The 17,905-nt window shown below is 41.2% G+C and overlaps 1 long non-coding RNA gene across 1 annotated transcript; it reads left to right on the forward strand.

The window, feature by feature from the left end:
- Positions 1 to 13,719: 13,719 nt before the first annotated feature.
- On the forward strand, positions 13,720 to 16,296 carry LOC106567393 (heart- and neural crest derivatives-expressed protein 1). The gene is made up of 2 exons (XR_001320057.2): positions 13,720 to 14,727; positions 15,336 to 16,296. It is a non-coding gene; the product is annotated as a heart- and neural crest derivatives-expressed protein 1 (long non-coding RNA).
- Positions 16,297 to 17,905: the final 1,609 nt, after the last annotated feature.

Raw genomic sequence — 17,905 nt, forward strand, 5'->3', positions numbered from 1 at the left:
AAAAATTCCACACCAATACCCATACAAGTTAGAGCATAGGGCAAAGCAGTGGAGTAGTGTACCCTGCTCAGCCTGACATTTATCACACATAGGGGATGTACCAGGAAATATCCTATGCAGTTTGGTTTTGGAATAGTGTAATCTGTGTAATACCTGGAATTGTATGAGACAATGTCTGGAGTTAATGGAGCAGGTGTGGATATACTCCAAGCTGTCCTCCCAGTCTGCCACCGAAATATCAGTCCCTAGTTCTTCCTCCCATTTTGCCTTAATGGCATCAGTAGACGGTGCGCTAACAGATTGAAAAGCGTCATATATACGAGATATCAGTTTGTCTGAGGTGGGGCATATTTTTATGCATCCGTCAAACATGGAAGGTTTAGCATTCCCAAATGTTGGGAGGTGTTTTCTAACATAGTCTCTAATCTGTAGGTATCTGAAAAAGTTACTTCTGGGAAGATTATAAGTTTCCCTCAGCGATTCAAAGGAAGCAAAGGTCCCCCCTATATATAAATCCCCTATGGTACTTAACCCCAACTCTCCCCATCGCTCAAAGGTGTTATCAAGGTTAGAGGGGGCAAAGGAGGGATTCCTGGCAACAGGAAGCATGAATGATATTGGTCTAAGCTCAAAGTGGACTTTAATTTGCTTCCAGATTCGGACTGTGCTATGTATAATAGGATTGTTACGGTAAAGTGACATCTCCAGGTTGACAGGTGACAAAATGACAGCACCAATAGAGAAGGGGTGGCACTCCTCTCGCTCCATACTAAGCCTGCTGGGTGGCGGGTGTGCGTCATCCAGCAAAAACGTAACAGAGCGGAGGTTGGCGGCCCAGTAGTAAAATATAAAGTTTGGGAGAGACAATCCTCCTTCCATCTTGGATTTACAGAGGTGTTTTTTTACCTATCCTGTGTGTTTTATAATTCCAGATGAAAGGATTGATAATAGAGTCCAGTTGTTTATGAAAGGATTTAGGTATGAATATTGGGATGTTCTGGTATAGGTAGAGCAGTTGTGGGAGGAAGACCATTTTAATGGCATTAATTCTTCCAAGCAGAGAAATTGGGAGAGTTCTCCAAAATTGTATGTTTGCCTTAAGTTTTTGCATCAGAGAGGGGAAATTCTGTTTAAATAGTAAGGAATATTGTTTGGTAACTACAATTCCAAGGTAGGTACATTTATCTGAAGATAGCTTAACTGGAAGATGTTCTAGCCAGGAGGTGTTTTGCAACCGTATGGGCATTAATTCACTCTTGTTCCAATTTATTCTGTATCCCGAGAAGGTACCAAACAAATTAATCACCTCCAGAATAGCTGGAATACTATCTTGGGGTTCTGTTACATAGAGGAGAATGTCATCTGCGTATAGGGATATCTTATTTAGAGTATCTTTAGTATTATAGCCGTGTATTGCTGCATGAGATCTGATCGCTTGAGCGAGAGGTTCAATAATTAGGGCGAAGAGCATAGGCAACAGCGCACAACCCTGCCTTGTCCCTCTGTAAAGGTTAAATCGGGGCGACAATGATTGGTTAATGAGTATTCTCGCACAGGGGTTCCTATATAAAAGCTGGATCCACTTCATGAACCCATCGCCAATATTACATTTCTGTAGGACCTTGAATAGATAGGGCCACTCAACTTGGTCAAAGGCCTTTTCGGCGTCAAGAGATATAACGGCAAGGTCCACGTTAGGTAACCTCTGAGAATACATAATGTTGACTAGGCGCCTGAGATTGAAGAATGAGTTTCTGTTAGGGATAAAGCCGGTCTGGTCCGAATGGACCAATTTGCCAATTAAAGTGCTAAGCCTGTTAGCCAAAGTTTTTGCTAAAATCTTTTGGTCTGTATTAAGGAGGGATATTGGTCTGTATGACCCTACCTCTTCCGGATCCTTACCCTTCTTATGTATAACGAAGTGGATGGGAGCTCTCCATCCTCGTCGGCCTGAACCAACATTTTGTGTAGGTAGGGAGAGAGCATTTTGCTGAATGTTTTGTAGAATTCACCAGGGTATCCATCTGGGCCCGGGGTCTTGCCACTCTTTAGAGATGTTATTGTTTCTCTAATTTCTTCAAGAGATATTTCCTTATTCAGGAAGTTAGAGTCTTCCTGGTTCAGGGCAGGAAGATTTACAGTCCTCCAAAAAGTTTTGCATAATTAAGGGGTTAGGATCCGCTTTAGATGTATATAAAGTCTCATAAAACTGACGGAATCTGTCATTTATGTCATTGGGGGAAGAGAGTAATTCCCCAGATGCAGATTTAACTTTGTGAATCATTCGGTCACTCACATTCTTACGAAGTTGTCTGGCGAGTAGTTTGTGTGGTTTGTCACCAAACTCAAAATATTTTTGCTTGGCATAGAGAAAAGATTTAGCAATTTTAGCAGAGAGGATCTGATTGTATTTAAATTTTACAGACATAATTGTTTTATGTTTCTCCCTAGATGGGTGTCTAGCATTCTCCCTATCCAGTAAGTGAATTTGTCCCTCCAGTTCTACCAATTCTCTTCTGTTTTGCCTACTCCTGGCAGTCTGAAAGGAGATGATACAGCCTCTCAAATAAGCCTTCAGCGTTTCCCACAGTAATGCTGGGGAAGTCTCTGTGTTGTCGTTGGTATCAAAGAAAAATGTAATTTGGTCTTCAAGATGTTCACAAAATGTTGGTTCTGTGAGGAGCTGAGGATTCAACCTCCAGACCCTCTCGTTTGGTACGATGTCACCCAATCTCAGGGAGAAGGTGAGTGGACTGTGGTCAGAGATTATAATATCATGATATCTCACATTACAGGTATAGGGGAGTAGTTTAGCATCAACCAAAAAGAGTATAAACATTGTGAACATGAGAGTAAAAGGAGTATTACCTCCCCCTAGGGTTAGAGATCCTCCATATATCAAAGAAGTTTGAATGTTTTATGTAGGTATTCAAAAATTCGCTTGAATAGGAGGTAGGGGTTCGCCGGGTAGAGGATCTATCCAAATATTGGTCTAGTACACAGTTGAGGTCCCCTCCAATGACCAGGTTAGTATGGGAGATATCTGGAATCAGGGCAAGGACTCTTTTGAAAAAAGAGGGGTTATCAATGTTTGGCCCATAGATATTTAGTAGAGTTACAGAAGTAGAGTGGATCTCTCCTATTACGATCACATAACGACCCTCTTTGTCCACAATAGTGGTTTTATGTAGAAAGGGAATTCCTTTCCGTACCAGAATCGCTGTGCCTCTCGTTTTGGCAGAGATGTTAGAGTGATACACTTGCCCCACCCACTTACATTTAAGTCTGTTATGAGAATTGTTTTTCAGATGGGTTTCTTGCAAAAATATAATGTCAGACGAGAGTGCTTTCAAGTGGGCTCGGACCTTGCCCCTCTTAATTGGTTCATTTAAACCCTTGACATTCCAGGAAGTGAATGTAAGCCCCGCCCTCCTCTCATTTGTAGTTCCTATGGTGGCCTGCATAGCATGTAAGTTACTAAAAAGGTAAGGAAGCACACCAAACCATCACGATCAGCATATGTAGCACCTACACCAGAGCAGTATCCAACCCACCCCTCCCCCCCTGCAAGCACCTTTACTCTCCACCCTGTTCCCCTACTTTCCCCAACATTTACCCCTCGCATCAACCCACATTTAACAGGCATACACAAAAAGGAGAGAAAAAAACATGAAAATAAAAATAATAAACACATTGTCTGGCCGATGCCAAAAAGCACGGCGCGACCTCGAACAAGAGGTAAAACAAAAATAAAATCCCAACTATACGTTCACCTCTCACTATCCTAGAACTTCTACTAACATCTGAACTGAGGAGGCTCCTGCAAATAAAGTGTTCAGATAGCATCTATTAAACCTAGACAGAATAAGTTGCAACTTAAACATATTGTGCACTTAAGCTTCATCTTGGGTCAATCCCTGAGATAAGCAAGATATGGCATCACAAGATTACATTGCTAAGCAATGCCGGTCTAAACATAAACCATCAGCAACCGACATAGACAGCAGTACAATGACATATTGTGGGTTAGGAGATGGGAACAAGGATTTTGATCAATTGAACGTACCCCCAATCAATAAATACATTTAAAAAAAAAATATATATATATATATATATATATATTTTTTTTAATAATTAAAAAACAGTAGTGATCTATATATATATATATATATATATATATATATATATATATATATATATATATATATATACATATATACACATACATATATATACATATGTACATACACACATACACACATACATACATGTACACATATACATACATCCATACACATACACACACATACATACACACACATACATACACATGTACATATACATACATACATACATACATACATACATACATACATACATACATACATACATACATACATACATACATACATACACACATATGTGCACACATAAACACATGCGAGTATACCTACACACACACGCGCAAGTATATACACACATACCCACATATCTACATACACACCCCAGAATAGTAATCTACAGTAATTTAAAATATACACATACCTAATACTAAAATGCTAAGAGAAAATAATAATAAAGTACAAATAGTAATTATATGTACGCACACCTACACAGACACAAGCACCTCGGAGGTCTGGTGGGAATCTAATCGTGAGAGTGGGCCAGGCTATGACAAAGGCAGAACAGCACAAAACATGAACTTGCTATCCAGGTGTCTGCGTCTGCCCCTTCCCAGCCATCACCCCCAGACCCCCGCAAGCAATAAATAACTGGTATGGTAATAGGAATAATGTAAGAATTGAAAAATAAATAATAAAAAATAAAAAAAATGGGGGAATATAAGTATATCCATCCGAAAGTGTCAATGATCAGACCTGGAAGGCCTCCCAAACAGGCATCACCCCGAACCCAGTCGGAATTAAAGTGAAATTAACGTTAAATGAGAGCTCTGACCGCCCTCCATTGGTCAGCTCAGCGTGTTACATGTTCGGCAGCCCTTGTTGAGACTGTTTAGTACAGTTTTACCCGTTATGGTATAGTATGGGTTCGAGTCCATGAGCAGACCCTAACACACAATGAAAAGGCACTCTAACCTGTATGGGGGATTGGCGTATATTCCCGGATAAACTTCTCTGCGTCCAAAACCGAGGAGAGCCAAATCTTCTCCTCGGAAGGCAGGGTAATTCTTAGTCTTGCAGGGAAGAGCAAGTCTGGGCGAAGATGGACTTTGTAGAGTTTGGTCATGACATCTCTGTAGCCGGCGCGGTGCTTTGCCACATCGGGCGCATAATCCTCATATACACGGAAGGGGTGCCCTTTATGTAACAGGTTGCCCCTCATTCGAGCCTCGCGCAGGATAAGATCATTGGTCTTGAAACTGTGACAGCATTACTGGGCGAGGACGTTGGCCCGGTCGAGGCACTGGGACAAGGGTGCGATGTCCACAGTCCAGTTGGGGATCTGAAGCCAAAACATCCGATCCCATTGCATCCTTCAATAGCTTGGCAAAGAAGTCGGTGGGGCGAGAGCCAGCCTCCACCCGCTCTGCCAGATCAACAACGCAAAGGTTATGACATCTGGATCGGCCCTCCAGGTCGACAACTTTCACAGAAAGCCTCTGCATACTATCCTGCAATGACGTGCATAGCTTCTCTAACTCGTCGATCCTACCAGCGTTGAATTCAGAAGCTTTCTCAAGGTCCACAATACTCTGGCCCTGCGAGGCGACCGTTCGAATGGTGCTCTCAATTTTAGTATCCAGTTCAGCAATAGTAGCCTTAAGATCCTCAGCTATAGCAACACGTAGTTCTCCCAAAGCCCGGGTAAGTTCTGTAAGTGTCACGTTGTTACCTGTGCCTTCCGCCATGTCTGTCTCGTTGTTTGGCGGGGAGTAGGCCTCCGAAGTGGATTTATTGTCCTTTGGTCGCTTATTACTCGGCATTTTCACATAGAAAGTTACAATATTGTATTAGAAAGAAACGTTTGTTGTAAAAAGTGCTATAAAGTAGGTTAGGTTAGATTATTTCGCAAAAAAGTTGCAGGAGCCTCTCACACACAGCCGCTCACTCCAACATGCTAGCTCTGCCCCCCGATTTATTAGACTTTTTAAAATGTAAATGTTCCAAAGGTCTGCATCAGTGGCTTGTAGGCTATGCGAGGAAGCCAGGAGATGCTAAATGTGTTTTTGTTAACCTCTATGGGCTAGGTGGGACGCTTGCGTCCCACCTACTCAACAGCCAGTGTAATCCCGTGGCGCGATATTCAAATACCTCAAAAATGCAAAAACTTCAATTTTTCAAACATATGACTATTTAACACCATTTTAAAGACAAGACTCTCGTTAATCTAACCACACTGTCCGATTTCAAAAAGGCTTTACAACGAAAGCAAAACATTAGATTATGTCAGCAGAGTACCCAGCCAGAAATAATCAGACACCCATTTTTCAAGCTAGCATATAATGTCACATAAACCCAAACCACAGATAAATGCAGCACTAACCTTTGATGATCTTCATCAGATGACAACCCTAGGACATTATGTTATACAATACATGCATGTTTTGTTCAATCAAGTTCATATTTATATCAAAAAACAGCTTTTTACATTAGCATGTGACTAGCATGTGACTAGCATTCCGACCGAACACTGCCGGTGAATTTACTAAATTACTCACGATAAACGTTCACAAAAAACATAACAATTATTTAAAGAATTATAGATACAGAACTCCTCTATGCACTCGATATGTCCGGCATCACAGGGCTAGCTATTTAGACACCCAGCAAGTTTAGCACTCACCAAAGTCAGATTTACTATAAGAAAAATGTTATTACCTTTGCTGTTCTTCGTCAGAATGCACTCCCAGGACTTCTACTTCAATAACAAATGTTGGTTTGGTCCCAAATAATCCATTGTTATATCCAAATAGCGGCGTTTTGTTCGTGCGTTCAAGACACTATCTGAAAGGGTAAATAAGGGTGACAAGCATGGCGCATTTCGTGACAAAAATTTCTAAATATTCCATTACCGTACTTCGAAGCATGTCAACCGCTGTTTAAAATAAATTTTTATGCCATTTTTCTCGTAAAAAAGCGATAATATTCAGACCGGGAAAGCGTGTATACGTACAAAGAGAGAGAAAATAAAAACATCTCATGCCCTCGTGCACGAGCCTGAGTCTCAGAGTACTCTGACCAGACACTAGCAAAACGCAATAATGTTTTTCAGCCTGGGGCTGCCTCGATATCATTCAGCTTTTTCCCGGGCTCTGAGAGCCTATGGGAGCCGTAGGAAGTGTCACGTTACAGCAAAGATCCTCAGTCTTCAATAAAAAGAGCCAAGATGAACAACAACTTGTCAGACAGGCCACTTCCTGTTCAGAATCTTCTCAGGTTTTTGCCTGCCATATGAGTTCTGTTATACTCACAGACACCATTCAAACAGTTTTAGAAACTTTAGGGTGTTTTCTATCCAAAGCCAACAATTATATGCATATTCTAGTTACTGGGCAGGAGTAGTAACCAGATTAAATCGGGTACGTTTTTTATCCGGCCGTGTCAATACTGCCCCCTAGCCCTAACAGGTTATTTGACCCTGTCAATTACCGTGAGACTGCTGCCTTAGTTTGTATGATGGAAATTTGCATATACTCCAGAATGTTATGAAGAGTGATCAGATGAATTGCAATTAATTACAAAGTCCCTCTTTGCCATGCAAATGAACTGAATCCCCAAAAAACATTTCCACTGCATTTCAGCCCTGCCACAAAAGGACCAGCTGACATCATGTCAGTGATTCTCTCGTTAACACAGGTGTGAGTGTTGATGAGGACAAGGCTGGAGATCACTCTGTCATGCTGATTGAGTTTGAATAACAGACTGGAAGCTTCCAAAGGAGGGTGGTGCTTGGAATCATTGTTCTTCCTCTGTCAACCCAGGTTACCTGCAAGGAAACACGTGCCGTCATCATTGCTTTGCACAAAAAGGGCTTCACGGGCAAGGATATGGCTGCCAGTAAGATTGCACCTCAATCAAACATTTATTGGATCATCAAGAACTTCAAGGAGAGCGGTTCAATTGTTGTGAAGAAGGCTTCAGGGCGCCCAAAAAAGTCCAACAAGCGCCAGGAACGTCTCCTAAAGTTGATTCAGCTGCGGGATCGGGGCACCACCAGTACAGAGCTTGCTCAGGAATGGCAGCAGGCAGGTGTGAGTGCATCTGCATGCACAGTGAGGCAAAGACTTTTGGAGGATGGCCTGGTGTCAAGAAGGGCAGCAAAGAAGCCACTTCTCTCCAGGAAAAACATCAGGGACAGACTGATATTCTGCAAAAGGTACAGGGATTGGACTGCTGAGGACTGGGGTAAAGTCATTTTCTCTGATGAATCCCCTTTCCGATTGTTTGGGGCATCCGAAAAAAAGCTTGTCCGGAGAAGACAAGGTGAGCGCTACCATCAGTCCTGTGTCATGCCAACAGTAAAGCATCCTGAGACCATTCATGTGTGGGGTTGCTTCTCAGCCAAGGGAGTGGGCTCACTTACAATTTTGCCTAAGAACACAGCCATAAATAAAGAATGGTACCAACACATCCTCCGAGAGCAACTTCTCCCAACCATCCAGGAACAGTTTGGTGACAAACAATGCCTTTTCCAGCATGATGGAGCACCTTGCAAAAAGGCAAAAATGATAACTAAGTGGCTCAGGGAACAAAACATTGATATTTTGGGTCCATGGCCAGGAACCTCCCCAGACCTTAATCCCAGTGAGAACTTGTGGTCAATCCTCAAGAGCGGGTGGACAAACAAAAACCCACAAATTCTGACAAACTCCAAGCATTGATTATGCAAGAATGGGCTGCCATCAGTCAGGATGTGGCCAAGAAGTTAATTGACAGCATGCCAGGGCAGATTGCAGAGGTCTTGAAAAAGAAGGGTCAACACTACAAATATTGACTCTTTGCATCAACTTCATGTAATTGTCAATAAAAGCCTTTGACACTTATAAAATGCTTGTAATTATACTTCAGTATTCCATAGTAACATTTGACAAAAATATCTAAAGACACTGAAGCAGCAAACTTTGTGGAAATTAATATTTGTGTCATTCTCAAAACTTTTGGCCACGACTGTACAGCTAAACTCAGTTAAAGCTATCTATGGCCTTAGAAGATGCCCCATCACCCCCCTGAAAACAGCTGATGGTCTGACTCTCTTGAAAGACCAAAACTAGATACTGTTGAGGTGGGCTGACCACTTTGAAGCACTACTTAATCAGCACTCTCCAACCGCCCACTCCATCCTGGAAAAGATGCCTGTCTGTCCCCCTATTCAAGACCTCAACCATTCACCAACCTTCCAAGAGGTGTTATCAAGACTCATGGCGCTGACAGCATTCCGGCAGAGCTACTTAAGAATGGAGGTTACTTCTGCACCAGAATGCTCAACCAGTACATCTCTGAGGTTTGGGACTGGGAGATTGTCTCCCAACAGTGGCGGGATGCAAACATTGTCACCATCTATATATGAAAAGGGTGACAAGTCCATCTGCGGCAACAGCCGGGTGATATCCCTTCTGGCTGTTGCCGGCAAGGTCCTGGCCAAGGTGATGCTACACAGGCTGGTGAATAACATCACAGAGGAACTGCTGCTAGAGTCACAATGCGGCTTCAGAATGAATAGGAGCCCAGTCGACATGATATTCACGGCATGGCAACTCCAGGAGTGGTGCCATGAACAACATCAGGACCTTTTCATGGCCTTTGTCGACCTCTCCAAGGCCTTCGACACTGTGAGCAGGGAACTACTGTGGGGCATTATACTCAGATTTGGCTGTCCAGACAAATTTGTTAACATCCTTCGCCAGTTCCATGATGGGATGATGGCTCGGGTGGCCATAGGAGGGCAGGAGTCAGTGCCCTTTGGAGTACACATTGGTGTAAGGGAGGGGTACGTGCTGGCACCTGTACTCTTTAACATCTTCCTCCTATGTGTCACCCAGCTTCTCCACATGGAGCTTGAGGACAGCAGCGGGGTTGCGGTGGACTTCAGACTGGATGGAAATCAGAAGGCTCCAAGCAACCACCAAGGTTTCGATAGAGCGGGTTCTTAAGCTGCAGTATGCTGATGACTGTGCTCTTGTGGCTCACACTCCAGAAGACCTTCAGTCCATCCTTGTAATGGCTGTGAGGGTTTGTAGCAGGATATGACTGTCTATCAACCCCACCAAGACAGAGGTGGTCTGCCAATGGAGATCCAGCCCTCCACTCACCATTGAACACAAATCATTGACAATAGTCCCGTCATTCAAATACCTGGGCAACATCCTCTCAGAGGACTGCAGCATCCACCCCGAAATTCAAAACAGGATCAAGCATGCCTTCGGCAAACTCAGACACGGAGTCTTCCAAAACACCGATCGCCACCTCTACAACAAAATTGCCATCTATTAAGCAATCTGCATTACCACACTTCTTTACAGCTGTGAAGCCTGGGTCACCTATAGTCGCCACAACAAGCAGCTTGAGGGAATCCACATAGAAGGCCTGCAGCACATCCTGGGAATCACCTGGCACGACCATGTGCCCCATACAAAAAATACTTGCTAAGATCAACTACAAGAGTATGGAGGCCATGGTCACCCAACACCAACTGTGCTGGCTCGGCATGTCATTAGAATGTCTCAGGAGATCTTGCCGTGGAAGATCCTGTATGGCCATCTACACCTAGGCTGGTGGTCTGCAGGGGGGCAGATGAAGCGTTACAAGGACCAGCTGAAAAGATGGTCAACATCAAACCCACAGACCTGGATGATGCTGCTGCCGACCATTCCACCTGGCGGCAGCTCTGCCAGAGCAGTGTACAAAGGTGGGAGGAAGAAAGGAGCAAAAAGAGACAGCAAAAACAGTTCATGAGACATACAACCATGCCAGCCCTCTGCCAACTGCACATGCCCCACCTGCAATAAAGTGTGTGGACCTAGGATTGGACTCTACAGCCACCAAAGTATTCACTGTCAACTCAGAAGTGTAAGTCCTCATCGGATACGATGTACTACCATAACTAAGTAAGTGTGTGTGTGTGTGTGTGTGTGTGTGTGTGTGTGTGTGTGTGTGTGTGTGTGTGTGTGTGTGTGTGTGTGTGTGTGTGTGTGTGTGTGTGTGTGTGTGTGTGTGTGTGTGTGTGTGTGTGTGTGTGTGTGTGTGTAAGTAGAAAAAAGCATGTGTACTCACCCTACTTTTAGAGAAACGCCTATACCATCCTCCTCTCTTTCCTGTTGCCGAAACGATCTATGACTGTCATACAGTAAGTCTACACACTTTTCGTTTTTTGTTGTTCTTGGCTACCTGGCTAAAATGCTTGCTCACTAGCCTAACTTCCTTTCATGGGCAACGATGAGCCAGCTAGTTAACATTAGCCTTCTACATCTAGCTACATATTGAACTTCCATCCTCTCAGGCCAGGACACAGTGTATGAATTTATGGTTGGATCAGAATCGCAGTTATAATCATTTGCCAGTACGGAGAATTAAGTAAAACCACAAGTCCAAATCTCCAGCCATAGCTAATTTAGGAAAGGGCCAATTTAGTTATCTAGCCACCGGAGGACAACACAACGAGATGCAACAATTCAAGTTTTCTCTGTCAATGACGTTTGGCTTTTGATGTGATGTGATTGGTGTGAAGCCAAATCCAAATTGGCTTCCCTTGACACCAGGACCATTCACAGTTGAGGTCCCTCAGTTTAGCTCAACGCTGATTGGCTATTATTTTATAGTTTTTTTATCAAGGGAGGCCAAATTATTGTTAGCTTCCCTTGCATTCAATGCTACAGGTGACAACAATATCATACTATTTTTGACCAGACAGCAAATTCCAAAGAACAATCTTAAAACTTATATAAATAAAAACACAAAAATATAATAACCTTGATATTCACACACTGAACCATCATTAATTTCAACCTCAAGACCATAAACATTAATTCAAACTGTGAGTCATGCATTTGAATTATAAACATTTAACATATGACAAGATCAACAAAAAAATTATGATTAATATGAATGTTTCTGTAGCATAGCAATGCTTAGACTACATGCTGTCACTGGTATTATTACTTGCCATGAATTACATTACTTGAACAGTGAATAAAAAATATATAGGATACAACATAAGCCTCTCCAATTAAGGGAATAGATAGCCTAATTAATAATTCATATTTTGTTGGTCATGTTAACTGCATAGACATTTTTATAGTTAAAATATACATGTGTGATAGCCTGTGTAAACAAGTATGCCTATTTGATGAAATGGGCAGCTTTTACATTTTTATAATTTCCCAACTAGGACTAATATTCAAAAAGATACACACTGCTGAGTTTAATAAAAAGTCCCTTGCTAAATTTACAAAATTATGTTATAATTTCATTATTCAGAGGACACACAAATATTACACTACAGTTAATAAGTCAGATAAGCTTGTCAACTATGAGGTCATAATTTAAAGGATCTTTATAAATTCATTTTCTATGGTATTATATGATTATGCATTTACACAATTATAATAAAGGTTGATTCTACAGCTCTGGTAAAGCAACAATTATTTTGGGAAGATTTCAATCCAGGGAGTGAAAACAGAACTGATTGACCCTCATTTGAAAGGTTCATAAAAAGAATTAAGCGTTTCCTTGGGTTATATGCCAAAAGTGTTTCTAAATTGTCTCGGCCACACATCTTACAAATGATAATACACGGGTTTCACACTAAACGACTAGCCCACGTATCAACAATTTTGCAAAGTAATAGCTATAAAATACATCCCTGCATGTTCTATTTCAAATGTAGACGCAAGACAATATTAGCCTGCACGTTTATTTTGCATTTCTTTCTCTAGCCTACATTATATTGAATTAACCATTTCCCTCACTCAAATTATTTCACATCTAGGCGGCGGCCTAATTGTATCAGCCTACTATAACATATACTAGGCTATACTCACAAAGAAATACAACATGCATGCAAGGAACTTATTTTTTCCACAAATGTATGCAAAAGGGGACCAACGTAAGCATGCTGAACGAAAACACAACATTTTACTAAGCAAAATATAAATATCAAAATTGCGTAAAATCCGTGTGTAAAGGCTGTCAGAGAGCTCATTATGGAATCCGCAGGAGCCCTTTCCACTGCAAATATTCTAATTAAACACATGAAAATGATGGCATGGCATTTTTAATAAGCAGCCTATTATTTTTGCATAGGCCTAAACTATATGGGGAAAGACCCTGCAAATTATGTCTTGATTTGCTTTGTATGATCCCATATCCAGTTACTGCGGTTTTGTAGTGGGACCATGGCGCATGTTTTTGTAGGCTTGGGTCGCGTCCCCTGCTCAGACATTGCATGCATCATCCAATGGTCGCGTGTGACGTCATGGACTGTACCGTTGGACACCATATTGCTATAACATATGATGTGGTTAGCTGATTCGTAAAATACCTATCCAGGCGTGGTAAGATCTGACATACGTTGGCAAAGCCTGGGCAGAGGAACGCGCCCTTAACCTTGCGGACTTCTCTGCTCTCATGGTGCTTTCAAGACAACTGGGAACTCAGAAAAACGTAACGACAGTGATCTATAAGTCGGAAAGACGGAGCTCTAGAAAGATGCCAGAGTTTCCGACTTGCAATTCCGAGTTGGATGACCATTCAAAACGATTTTTCCAAGTCGGAGCTCGTTTTTTTTCGAGTTTCCAGCTGGACACACAGAAGTTGGAAGTTGGAGATTTCTGATTTCCGAGTTCCCAGTTGTTTGAACGTGGCATCAAACACTCTCCACCCAAACCTCTAGCACTCTCACGCTATTGGCTGACTGTTCGTTCTGTCACTTTCGAAACCATATAAACCTATGGCCCGCACCTTCATTACTGTCAAATTTATTGCGCAAATGAGCGCAATCCCACGAAAAAAATGTGCACTCGAGATTGCCAAAACCTGTCTGGATTATACTAGCCCTACCTCACTTTAAACGTATCAGAATGTCAACGACAGATTCTCAACAAACTTGACACTTTTTTGATGATAAACGTGTAAAACGTGTGCTTGTTGTCTTATGTGTTTGTGGGCCTATTTGTAATAGTGAAGGTCTTCATATGTCACTTTCCCCTGTTCACTATAGCATAGGTCACTGACTAGTGTCACCAACCGCAAGACTCCAAAAGACCTGCAGGACCGGTGGCGATTTTTATTTATTGTAAAAATGAACCTTATTGGGAGCTACCAGCATCATCATCTGATGCACGAGACGTTTCCGTTCGTCCAGAGGTGTCATCAAGATTATCCCTACTTCCAAAACTGGGTGGTGAACCATGGCGAAGTCAACTCTGACTTCCAGATCCAGATGTCTTACTCCACGGAGTTCGGGGCTCCGGGTCCGGCGCAAGAAAGCCAGCTGGACGCTCTCTCCGCGTGCATGGGGAAGAGGAGAGCATCAGGGCCGAAGAAGGAGCGGAGAAGGACAGAGAGCATCAACACCGCGTTCTCCGAACTGAGAGAATGTATACCAAACGTACCGGTAGATACGAAACTGTCCAAAATTAAAACGTTACGACTAGCAACAAGTTACATTGCCTACCTAATGGACGTGCTGGCTAAAGACACTGGGGAGACAGAGGGATTCAAGGCCGAAATCAAGAAATATGATAGAGATTTGAAACGGAAACAGGAAACGGTAGGCTATGTGAACTATTTTAATAAGCAGCCTATTATTTTTGCATAGGCCTAAACTATATGGGGATAATATTTTACTGTTCCAAAAATCTAAATTCATATTCTGCAAACTATAGCAGCATTGTAAAAATGATTTATTGGAATTAGGCTCACGTAGTCTACGTTCTGCCATCAATCTAAATTATTGTCTTAATTATTGAGTGTCTTATGTGTCTTATATTACGGAATATGATGGAATATGCACCTTCGTGATTGTGGTTTTATGTTGAAACAACGTTGAGGCCATAATGTTGTAATTACTGTGTAGGCCTATTCAATTTGTTAAAATAAATTGTATGTTTGTTGGCTCTGTAAGCGAAAACATTTCACAGTTTAGAGCAATCCCATGTCAGATAAATTATATTTTGAGCTCAATTGAACAAGCCTGAAAAGGCCTATAAAGATAAACAATATAACATTATCCGATCTCTGGTTGTTAATGTGAACATGTAATAGGCCTAAGTGTTTATTTAATTCAGGCCATGTCATTTTACATTGAGTTTAAAATCAGTATATTACAATTCAGAGTGCTTATATCAATATTGACAACATTTTTATTTTATTTCACAGAACGATGTCCTGCAAGAGTCATTAGGAAACGAGAAAAAGTTCAAAGGACGGACAGGTTGGCCTCAGCAAGTCTGGGCTTTGGAACTTAACCAGTGAATGTTTTGACCTCTGAGCATGCAACCCACTCAAAGACTCCGTATTCAAGCACGTCGCTGCAAGGAATACAACCACTTATACTCATCTACTGTATATACGTGCAATGTTCAAATTCAAACAAGGTGGACTTGGTAAAATGCAATATTATGCAAATATTTCAACAACTGCCTGGTAAATGTTTCTTTGTCATTTGTCGTCTGGTAGAACTTAAATGAAAGTTGTATAGCTTAGAATAAATCTTTTTGGTTGTGGATAGGCCACAATAACGGACGGAGAGAGTGGGATATTTGAGGTGTTTCTTTATGCCTCACGGTTATGGGGCAATGCTGTTCAGCATTATTTTTCCCGCTTTGCATTGGTCTTGTTGTAGTAGAGTCGACTTACTGTCGTGCTATGTCTTGTAAAGAAAAATGTTGAATCTACCTCAAATGAATGTAACTGTTCGTTTGAAATAGAGTGTAATGGAACGCACAGGTTTATATTACTTCGAAATGATACCGGTAAAGGCCAACTATTAGACTATTGGTATTTGGTTTTGATAGTTTTCTTCTTATGAATTCAATGTGAAATTATATTCATTATAATTACTTAATTTAATCACACAATCTTTAAAACGGCAATGAAATCAGTCAGTTCTTCAACAGAATGATTAGGTAGGCTATACAAATATTGATATGCATAGCTCTAGGCAATTATTAATTTGCTTTATGAGGACACATTCTTATTTTATTTATTAAAACTTTTGTTTTATGGTGATGGTAGGCTTACTAGATAATTTAAGGGTTTGAGGTGCAGTAGTATACAATATGAAAATACATGCATCAGTGTGCTGTGTCTGGAGGACAATAAACAGTGGTAGGACTAAGGTTCGATCTGTATTTTTGTCCAAATTGAGTTATTGACATAGAACATGGAACAGAACAAGGCTAACGTATAGTCTACTCTAAATACCCCAATTCATGTGGTTAAGGTCAAAAGAGTACAAGATGAACATTTTCTGACATCATTTATACCAATGAGGGTTCAGAACTTTAAAGCCAACTATTTCAGAATCATATTTTTGAAGACAGAACCTTATCGTCCCAAGCTCTCGACATTTCTAGCCATATGCCATTTGTGATTTTATAGGCTATTTTCTTTCAGGGTACCCGCATGGTTCGATGGTGTGAGCTAAAACATTTGATTGGCTCTACACGATATTTGCCAAATTCAGAAATTAATTATAGATCAATACGTCTACAGCAATCAAATTATATTATCTAAATGTAGACGAAACAAATATTTTTAAATTTACGGTTCTATTCCTTTTTGGGGCTGGGACAGATGCATGCTATTTCGTCTGAACTAAGAGAGCGGTCTTTCGATTGAACAGCCCACAAGATAGTAGTCCCATCAATCAATTTCAAAGTATATCCTATAGGATATAATAATCGAATTAAGAGATGTAGGCTATTATTTCAATAATAAACATACAGTGTATATAGCCTATGAACAAAGATTTGCTTTTAGGTCAGAATAATATTGGTTTGGAATAGGCTATTTGCAGAAGCCTAGTCATACATGACAACACGTTTCACATCAGAGGAAAAACAAATTGGCCAGAATAAAAAATTATTAGGCTAAATCAAAAGGCTGAGCCTAAACCTAAATCCTTATATTGTATAACTTATAACCTATGTGGTCTAACTTCTCTACAAGAAAGGGGTTCCTCGAGCAAAGTTGTGCATCTGTGCGCCTTCAAGTTCATTGCTCATCAACCAATCATGCTCAGGCAATATTTATTTGAAAAACAAACGTGTCATTCTCCAACCTACATGCTCAACATCAATGCAAACTATATGTTTGCCTATGCGGAAACTCACTGAAAAGGTGTGGTAGGCTATGATAGTAATTAGTAGCATGCAGGAAACCTTGTATTCCATAGCCTGTGTAGGGAAATGCAAAATATACAGCCTGAGCAATGTCCTTATTTCCTGATATTGGCGCCTCAATTTTGGACTCGTGCATGGACTAAATTATTGCAGGGAGAAAGGGCTAGGCAGGCTACACATTTGTAATTGTCCTTACAAAGTCCTACAACTGAATTTATATATATTAGGCCTACGTGTGTTTTTAGAAAACTAAAATAGACAGTATCATAAAAGTATAGAGGTTTAAGTCCTGTGACCTGCATAGAGCAGTAGGTAGGTAGGTCGAGTGTTGTTTCTGCTCGACCACTGTGGCCCCAACAGAATGCTGCTGGACACCTGGTGGTGGATCTAGTAACACAGAGCAACCTGGCCTCCGGGCAATTCATATGATGATTTGGGGCATTTAAAAAAATATATATCCCTCCATTTAGTACGAATACATAAGTCTCCCAGCTATTCATTTGTCTATGGTTGAAAAAGCATGAAAGGAGAGAAGTTTTGTCCAGTCACTAATTCCATCCACCCACTAATCAGAAAATGGAGTGACTGCCCCACAATAAACAA

Source organism: Salmo salar, chromosome ssa13 (assembly GCF_905237065.1).
Source record: "Salmo salar chromosome ssa13, Ssal_v3.1, whole genome shotgun sequence".
In the NCBI taxonomy this organism is placed as follows: Eukaryota; Metazoa; Chordata; class Actinopteri; order Salmoniformes; family Salmonidae; genus Salmo; species Salmo salar.